Source organism: Passer domesticus, chromosome 11 (assembly GCF_036417665.1).
Source record: "Passer domesticus isolate bPasDom1 chromosome 11, bPasDom1.hap1, whole genome shotgun sequence".
NCBI classification, from domain to species: domain Eukaryota; kingdom Metazoa; phylum Chordata; class Aves; order Passeriformes; family Passeridae; genus Passer; species Passer domesticus.
Window position 1 is genome coordinate 7,509,117 of NC_087484.1, and position 10,182 is coordinate 7,519,298.

The following is a 10,182-nucleotide window of genomic DNA, read 5'->3' on the forward strand; positions in this document are numbered from 1 at the left end:
CTGTGACTACATATATATTGTGTAAGAGATGGCAGCAAATTTGGTTCTGTGTAGTAATGAAACAGTTTTATGCTAATTGTTTCCTATCAATTTCTTCCAGATATAATTGTTAACTGAATAATAGACAAAAAGTTTAGTTTAGAGATTGGTTTTAACCAAAAACTTGAAATGGGACAACACCTGGTGAGATGGGTTTTGGCATAAATTATAAACATCCCCTGAGAAATATGTTGGCTTGAGTTTATGTTTGCTCATGGTCTATCCTGAAAGTGCAAGTTTTGCTTTTGTGGTGAGATACCTTTACTGGGAAAGCTTATCTTCTCATGGCTGTGTTCTGGCACTGTACCATGGCTTGTCTTCACTCTGTAATGAAATGTTTTGATCTGAGTTGTGTCAGATGAAATTTCATTGTCTTAGGGTGAATCTTTGACTCTCTCACACAGTCTTGCACTGTGTATAGATTTAATCTGCATTCGAGATCCACACTACACAAAAATAGACCATTGTTACAGTTTCTCTGCATATCACTGCTGTGAAGGCGGAACAGGAATTATACACAAACCCAGGCTGAATGAAATCTGTACTGGGCAGCCACAATATAGAATGTGTGTTATTTTTAGCATTCATTCACATCATACAGTGACAGAGCAGTCACTGGCAATTATAGCAGGCTCTGGAAACCTATTGCTTACTTGAAAATATGTTAAATTGCAAAATGCCCACAGACCTATTGGATCAATTCAGCTTTTGCTGTTAACATCAATTGCCTCCCACCTTCATTTTCAAATCCATCCTTGGTTTCTCTGACATACCTAATATAATGATATTTAAAAAAACCCCTATTGTTTATGTATCTTGCTTTTTCTTATTTCTTTTTTCTTTCATGTGTTTGCCTTTGACTGGGAAAATCATGACTATAAGCACATTCCAGTCTTCTAATGAGTGCCAGGAAAGGAACAGTCTCGTGGTTAAAACACAGGACTGGAGAATGAACAGACAGAGGTCTGCTACTAGCTGGGCTCTGGCACAAATTTGAGGCAAATAACTTTCCCTCTCCATGACTCAATGCTTGCCAGAAAAAAAAAATAAGGTGTGTGTGGGAGTCTTTTGTCAGTGACAAACATATTTTGAGATTGTCTGTTAAGTATAGAGATTATTTTCTTTTGGAAACATTTCAGAAAGAGCAGAGGCAGTGAGGAGGTTTTCTGTATGTCTGGAGCTTCATTCAAAATTTTGCCAGACACGCCACACTCTTGCAAGTGGCTGGCAGTTAGGAAGGGATGCTTTTCCCATGTGATTTCTTTTATAATAAATTTTCTCTTTAAATATTCGTGTATTATTTAGGACAGAACTTAATGTTTTTGCCAAGATAAGATATTTTTCTTTCTTACTCTGTGGATGCAAACGAAAAGAGACTGGAGGACAGGAAATTAAAGTGTCTTTAATCCCTGGAATTAGTTTATTTTCAAATTTTATGCAGTGATTTGACTTGCTGTTTATTTTATTGAGTGTAGTTTGTTCATCAGGGGTGGTTCTACATTGTAGAAACACTGTGTCACTCAGATAATTGGGATAATTAAATCACAGTGAGATAATGCTATCTTCATTTTAATTCTGTGCGCCACTCACAGATCTTAGTTTAACAACACATTAAGATGAAAGATTTCTGACTCGAGATATCTCTGGTGGTGTAAGGAATAGGAGCCATTTCAGGGTTATTTCTTCATTTGCTTGCATCAGGCAGATGCTTTGCTGAAGTTTGGCAGTAGCAAAGCTGATATCAAGGAGCACTGTGCTGTAGATATGCAAGTCCCCCAGTGCTCTGAACCAAAATACAAAGCTCTGTTAGCTCAGGGGTGAGGCTGACCCTATGACAGCTGGTTCTGCCATGGGAAGGCGACAAAGTTGTACTGGGTTCGTGTGGGGCAACAGTTTTTTTGCATTTTGAAGTGATAGAAAATGCATTTCTCTGTGTGGTGTGACTTTCCGTAGTATTTAGGTATTCTGTCGTGTTCTAAAAGTGTGAAAGAAAAGTGGAGAAGAGAAATGGGGGTGTTCACTGACACATCAGCAACTCTAGATGTCTTATAATATCAATCTATACATTCTTATGGCAAGAGAGGCAATTTTATGCACGGGTGCAAATCTTATGCAACAGAATGTATTTTGTCATTAACTGGATGGAAAATTTTGTCACTATGAGCAATTTTTGCTAAAAATAAATAAATTCATTTTGTAACCAAATGCATTTATTTAGAAACAAGGGACGTCTGTCTGACTGGGAGGGAGTGGGTGTTTTGAGAAAGAGGTGGCTTGTGATTCAGAACTCCTTAGATCTATTCTTGGTTCTGCTTCTGATTCATTATTGGTTGGATCTCAAATCAGTGGAAAATGGGCCAAACTTTCTGTGACCTATAACGAATCACATCAATATAAAAGTCATGTTTTAGGCAAAGACTTTCTTAACCTGTCTTGCTTAGTAAAACACAAGAATTCTGATGCAAGAAAGATGATGTGCTACTTCTCCAGTCCCTTCCCTCTGACCATCTGGTTCTGGGCATGCTGTGCATCTTCCATATTTGGTCAGTTTTCTTTCTATTGCTCAATCAACACAAAAGTATTTTTCTAAAATCTGGGATTCTAAATATACCATGAATAGCAACACACACATATATATAGATAGTATGCCCAGAACTTTTTTTTTTTTTGAGGGAGAAAATCTGGAGCTGAGGATGTGCATTTTTGTATTAAAATTCTGACTAAAATATTGTCAAAAGCCTTAATTATGTTTCTTTTGTTTTGTTTTTTATTTATTTTTAATGATTTTTAGTCTGTTTAAACAATGAAAAGATTCTGCAGGTAGCCAATGTACATAATTGTGTACTCATGCAGTCTCTTACCCACTTTAGAACTCTAGCCCTATTCACTGCCTTTCATTTAGGATCACAGAAAGTAGAAGAGCTTTCCCAGGTTATCAAATCCAGTCCCCAGTGTTCACTGAAAGTCATACAGTTAAATAACAGACAAGAAATCACACAGTCCCCAATAAGCTTTCCATACCAAACTTTTGACCTGCAGTGAAAACCCAGAGCCAGAACCATAACGTGCTGCTGCAAAAGAACAACAAGAAAAAAAATTAAGTTAATGCTGATGCCTTAGTTTCTTGCAATATGAGAGAATAAAGCTTTCAGATAAAGTACTAGTTTGGCAAATCTATCTTTTTTGGGTGTTCTGCCCACAGCTAGAAGGTTGTGAGATAACTAGAGGGCAATCCTATTTTCAGACTGCACCCAGCAGCAAAGCAATGCTGAACATTTACTTTTCATTCTGGGAAATACTTCCAGTGCTTGAGGGAGGATAATTTAATGTGGTGTGTACATCCCATTATTGCAGATTGGATTTTTTGTGTGTGTACTTCAATTTAGATTAAACAGTATGGGAGTAATTCTCAAAGGGCACCATATTCTTGTTGCATGTATAGCAAAATGCTACTAAAATTTGGAAGAACTGAATCAATGGAATGTATAAATATGGGTCTCCTTTACCCATCTGCACAGCTACAATGTGTTTAATGTATTAATTAAAACTTTCAGCAAAAAGAAAATGAAGCTTGAACACTAATCTAAAAACATTCTTTTTTAACGTGTCAGGAGTGTAATGTACAAAACAACATCCTTAACAACTTAATAAGTAAGTGAGAAACATTGCAGTGGGTAATGTATCTTCAATGTTAATAGTTATTGCAAATGATTGGTAAGAAAAAAAAAAGAGTTTAAATCTCTTAACTTGTGAGCACTTAGTTGTTGCTGAGTAAAGGATACAGATCTGAAACCCGCTCTAGATTAGGGAGAGAGGGGGAAAGGTTAGAAGTCCTACTTTTAGCTCTAACACAAAATCAAACGTCTGTTCTTTCGACAAAGAAATTTGCAGATAGTAATGGGGACTACACATCTGAATCCTTTCTATGTTCATGTGAGCATACATTTCACAAGGCGCATTTGAGGTACATTTAATTAGAGCTACAGTAGTATAAATGTATTTTAAAGTGTTCCAGTATGCTGACTTTAGTTTCACTTCCCATGAAATGCTATGCAGTGGCAGAATTCTCCTTCCCACTTGTGGGAAAATGAGGACACTTCCCTGATATTGTTGTTATTGATGTAACTGAGAACAATTTGTCTCAGTACAGATAAGCAAAACAATTTACTCATGCACTAGAACTTTCTGTCCTGCAGGTGTTAGCATTTCGTGATGATAACTCTGATGAGCAGCACTGTCTGTCAGGAAATTATCTCCTTGTATCATACAGCTACAACTCCTTGGAAAATTAATTTCACACATGGAATGCAAATACATTGCTAGCCTTTAAAACTTTTCTGTGTGGCTTTGGAGGTCCAAAATGTATATCCCACATTTGGTAGCTGGTGACCTTTGTTCTCAAGAGATTTTCTGAGATGTGACTACTTGCAATTGCAAGTCTCATTTCCAGAACTGAACTTCTCCTCTGCTGAGTCTCAAATGACGATGTAACCAGCAATAAATGATGCATGGAAAACTAATGTCACAGGGAGTGTAACACACATGAGGTGCTGGGTAACCCTAATGTTGATAGGGCATAGGCTGTGCTCTAGGAGACAGCTCTGTTCCTTGAGGGTTGGGAAGCCCAGGATAAAAGGTAAAGGAACCTTTGAAATGTCCTCCCACATTGTTGTGTTATCACAGGACTGACAAGAAGGGACCTGTTGTGGGCTTGCTCTGGAATCCCACTGCATCATTCTTGTTTTGAAAACTAACATGGTTCCATATTATCATCATGCAATATTCAAATGAGACTGCAGACCACCACTGATATCTCCAGTCTGAGCTGGTCATTGTCTGGACAGTCTCCATGCCCAACAGACTCTTATCCTGGGATGTGATCATCACAAATTAAACCTGATGGATGTCTCCACAACCTGATGGATGTCTCCCATCATGGATAGTCTCCCTTCATGGATAGTCAGGACTGCCAGATAATATATGGAGAAACTTTGTGTCCCTCCCTGCACTGTGGAAGCTTCATGAAAAATCAGGAAATCTTGAAATGGAAACTTCTAAGCATAAGGGACTCTCACCTGTCTTGGTTGGTTTTGTGGAGTTTTTTGGTGTTGTTTTTTTTTTTTTTTTAATTTGTTTATTTGTTTTGATTTAGGGTTTTGTTTGGTTGGTTTTTGTTTGTTTGGGTTTTCTCAAACAAGGGCTATGAACTTCTTGAAAAAATAATGAGCTAAGGTTCTACTGTAACTAAATAAGTTGAGGAGTCAGGGATTTTTGAAGATGTCTAAACAACACAAGATTGCAGTCAGTACAAAAGATGAGGCAGCTCAGGTCTGTATAGGCTAACAAGGTTTGACCTACTCCTGCTGTTGATGCATTGCCCTTAATTTGGGTGTGACTGTGCTCATCACTAATTGACACTTGAGTAGTGGTTTGTGGCAAATAACTAAGAATTTTTATATCTATCAGCAGGCTGTGCAGGGAATGATCTGAAAGCCATGCAAACAAAAAGCAGAACATGTAGTTAAGCTACTTCTGTACTGCTCATATTGAACCTTTAGTAAATTATCCAGCCAACTGCATTTTCCTCAACAGTAATATTTGAAAATTATTTATGTTGTTATTATATACATGGTGATTCCCCATCTGGTATAATTTATGTTATTTTTTTTTTAAATACTGAAATAATCCTGTGGTTTTTGTAAAACTGTTTAGCAAATATTCATTATACCTAACATGGATTTTTTTTTTTGCCCCAGCACATTAAAGATTCAGGACTAAGCCTTCAGCTGGTGTAAGCTGATCTGGCTTCCAGTGTAGTCAATTCTTTAACTTTGTGAAGACTTTCAGTCATAGCCAAGAGAAGAATAAGAAAATCAGTGCAGCCCTTGTACCTGTCTTATTGATCAGACCATAATTGCACCAAGAAACAAAATGTTTTAAAAATTCTTTTGTTTGAGCCAGAGGAGTTTATGAAAAATGGCTATACTATACTGTGTAGAGGGAGTTTGTGCTTATGCTAGGGGGAAGGGTGCAGAGCTAAACAAAACCATTAATTAAAAAAGGATACTTTAATTGAAACTGAGCAAAAAGTGGAAAATTATTTATCCAAACAAACTTTGTATCCCATAAAGGTGTGGGTACATAAAGCACGCAAGCCCGTTGCTTATTAGATTATTTCAGGCCTTCACAAGCTGTTTGCTTACTCCAATAGCAACTTGTTGATAATAGGAAGCCTTTTGTGAGAAACGGCCCAAAAAACAATGGAAAGCGTCAGATTTAGTAAAGTGTCTAAAGAAAGTCTTAAAATGACACCCACGCTACGAAGGGAAGACCAAATTTGCTTTTTCTGAAGGGAATTTGTGTTTGTCAGGAAGGGCTCCTGGCGGCTTTGTTTCCAGGCCTTGATGTGTGACCAGGAGCCTCCAGGCCTCCCGTCACCCCTGGCCTTGTTCTGCCACCGCGCTGCCCACCCATACCGACACCGCAGGGGGAAGGGTTTCAGAGGAGCCGGAATCAAAAGCGGAGGGAGGAAAAAAAGTGCTTTTCAGGGTCTGATGTGTGGGAATCAAATGAGAGGCCTAGCTGAAATCCGGTCGCCAGGCAACCATAGTGATATGCTGAGGGAATATCATTAAAGTTGGAAACTAAGCAGTCGCTCTGAATTAGCAAACCTGACCGCCGTGTGGATGATGCGCCAGAGCCACCTCAGCCCCCAAGCGCCGTTTCTGCACGTAGAGGGGGGAAAATAGCAGCTGATTTGTGGAGTTTTTCATAAAAAATAGACAATGGCTGTCCAGACACGGAGTTGGTGGTGAAATATGGTAACTGCCAGGCTTGCAGCTGGCCCTCTGACACAAGATTAATAAGTTGCCGTTTCCTAGCCGACCACAACCTAGTGGGAACTATCCGGCATTTTTCCATGAATTGTGGGTAACAGCCTTCCCGCAAGCTGGCCTACTTTACTGCTCTGCTTTCTGCGGATCGCCCAAAGTGCAGTAAACATCTGTGCCTGCAATGAGGTCAGCGGACATGGTGTCCGGCAGCCGCCACCTGAGCGGCCCAGCCCCACGCACAGAGCCCGGGGCTGGGCTTTGCCCGCGCCACGTCCACCACGCGGGGAAGGCGCCCATGGCTGTGGGCTCAGCACTTCACAAAGTTTTGCTGCAGCTGGAGCGGGGAGGGGGCGGCGGGGGACTGGGTTCGGAAATGACAATGTGACAAGAGAGCGGGAGCGAACCTATTGAATTAGATTTAGGCTGCGCTGAATATTATCATTGACACGAACAAGCAAAGCTTATCTGCTCTTGCCTTCTTGAAAGGTTTAATGAAATTGAATTGCCAACCTCTGTATTTTACCACCATTTGGCTGAAGTGGCTCAGAGGCATACATGATCGCTTAAAAGGAAGCCAGGTTGAGTCAAACTGCAAAGCGTATGTATGCATTTTTGACAGCAACATCTCAAACACAGTGTGACATGGCATAACATTTAGAGGTAATTTGATTACAGGAACTGTGTAATGCAAATCAGACTTCCCCAAACATGTTAATTTTTTATCACAATAGCTCACCAACACAGTCAAGTTCAGTTTAAGTTATTGTCAAGCTACATTTTATATTATATTTAGGCTTTGTAATATAATTGTGTGCAGTTGCCCACAAATTATAAAGAGCTAGAAGTTCAGTGAATCCCCTGGGTTCTTTCTTTCTAGGTTTAATTTTCAATGACGATATGATGAAAAAATTTCTTTATATTAAATAGGTGTTTGAAAAAATCATTTGAATGTTTCTTCAGGCATAGAAATTTGGAAGGAACAAGTTGCAACTCAAATTCATAGATTATTTTCTGTAGGAAAAAGAGTGAATGCATGTGTCTTTAAGCTTCACTATGATCAATTTATTCACTTAGGGCCACATGCAGCTGAGTTGCAAATAATTTTAGATAATAATTTTGTTGGTACGTAGGCAGAACCTGTCAGAGCAACTGAATGTAAAAGTGCAAGGTTTGAGCTTTCTGTTTCTGGATTTTCTTCTGTCCTTCTGTGCAGTGCTGGTGAAACAGGTTCCTTCTTTTTTGTCTCACTTTCCTCAGCTTTATATAGTACATTTAGGTTCTCAAATGAAAAATATCAAAAGGAATGGTATTTGAATGATAATGTCAGCCTGGGGAGCATATTCTTAAATTTTGAGCTTCTATTTTTAGAAATTTCTTCATGGAGCAATATTATTCTGATGATTCAGAGGTAATGAAACTTTCAGTGGTTTCAGGGTTCTGCAGGTAGGATCCATCTCTCAAGCTGGACCACAACATAATTCCCTGCATGCAACATCTGTCAGATACCAGCCAAAAGACTCAGCACTGGCAGGTGGTTGCCAGAAATGTCCTATGTAAATGGCACTGGAAATCAGTCTGATTTGAGGCAGCATTGAAGTGTCTTACTTGGAGGAACAGGAGAAACTGATGAGAGGTGGAGAGATGGTCCGGCATGGTTAGGTGAAGTTTGATCAACCCAGTGAATTCAGAATTCAGATTCCAGAAGTGAAGCAGAGCTGACCACAATCAGGGAGAAGCCCAGATGATGAGTACTCCAGGTGACAGTAGAAGCTGAGTCTGTAGTCATTCACCTTTGCTTAAAAGGCAAGGTATCTTGCTTAGTGTGTGTGCTGTAGCTGTAAAAAAGTGTCCTAGCATCTACCAGCCATGATTATTCCTTTCCAGTATGTGTGTCAAGGACTCCTTTTGAACATGTGTAAAGATGCAGATAAAATAAGTATTCCCCAGTCAGTTATAAACAGGAACCAAAAATAAACACAAATGAAGGCTTATATGTGGTAATCATTTCCTGCACATCAACTGATCTACCGCAATCTTCCATGCATGCTTTTAGCTCTTGAAAAATGTGAACTAATTCATGTTGGCTTAGCCCTCTGCTCTGAGTGAAAGAGAGGAATTAACTAATTCCAGTTACCTGAGCCACCAGCTTAGAGCACATGCACAGGCAGTTACCATGAATCAGAGGTCGTGCAATAACCTCTTTGTACATGAACATCCAGAGTTTATATGAACCGATCCCACTCAGTTATAATGAGAGAGGACAAGTTGCCTTCGGCTTTGCATCCACAGAAACTTAAGTGCTGTTTGCTGTCTCTGTGTCTTTTTGGGTCAGTGTAGCTTTTGCATTTTCTCTGGTTCTTTTATATAATCTCCACCACTTTCAGAACACACATTTCTCTTGTGAGATTTACCTGGCCTGGAGTGAGAAGAGAAGCTTAACAACATGGGTCCCTTTTATTTATAAGAGCATTCCTCTCACAATCTCCACCTGTCACAGATAGGAGGATTAAATGCAGCTCTGTTTCTTGTACATATTAATCTCTTATGTCCCAGTGATTCTGGACCCTGTGGTTATTTAGAAAATGGGTTTTCCAAGAGCCTGAATATTGTCCCCTTTAATTCACTAATATCTGTCACATCTTTGCACCCATGAAAACATTCCTAATCTGTCAATTAAGATTTACTTATACTCTGTTCTCTGAATTATTTGGGACTACAAGATTTTAGGTATTTTAATAGTGAAATAAAGTAATGGGATAGTATTTTTCAGTTGCAGTAATAGTGTTTCATATTTAGTGTGGTGTGTACTTTTGAACAACAAATGAATATTTCTAACAAATAAGTTGGTTTAGCAGTCCCATGTTTGTTTTTCAACCGATGCCGACTCTCAAGCCTCTCTGGTCCTACAGAATGTCTTGATGCTTTACCACTCCTTGACATAGCTGGCTGTTACTACAGCAAAGTCCCTGTGCTGTTTTTAATGCCCCCTCTTCAGCTTTTCTGGTTTCATTGGTTCCTGGAGTCATTTGGACTCTCTTTCTCCTTCTGCATGAAAGGTGTCACCTGAATGACTGTCGTTTGCTAGAAGAAATAGATCTCCTCAGGCAAGGCCAGGAGCCTCTCTTCCATCCCATGACCAGCTCTTCAGTTGTGAGGGCGGAACTGGCTGTGCAGATAAAAAAGTCACTTGCCTCATTTATGGGATTTTCAATTACTGCAGCATTAACTCAGACCCATTTCTTGGCCACAGAGCAGACACTTGGTGCTCAGCTCTAAAAATCAACCCTCAGTTTGCATCCATGCCTGTCTG

At 39.5% G+C, this 10,182-nt stretch overlaps 1 long non-coding RNA gene across 1 annotated transcript; it reads right to left on the minus strand.

Annotated features, from left to right (window-relative positions):
- Positions 1–2,258: 2,258 nt before the first annotated feature.
- Positions 2,259–7,248, minus strand: LOC135278698 (uncharacterized). The gene is made up of 3 exons (XR_010346143.1): positions 6,711–7,248; positions 3,061–3,110; positions 2,259–2,412 (listed from the first exon to the last, which is right to left on the minus strand). It is a non-coding gene; the product is annotated as an uncharacterized LOC135278698 (long non-coding RNA).
- Positions 7,249–10,182: the final 2,934 nt, after the last annotated feature.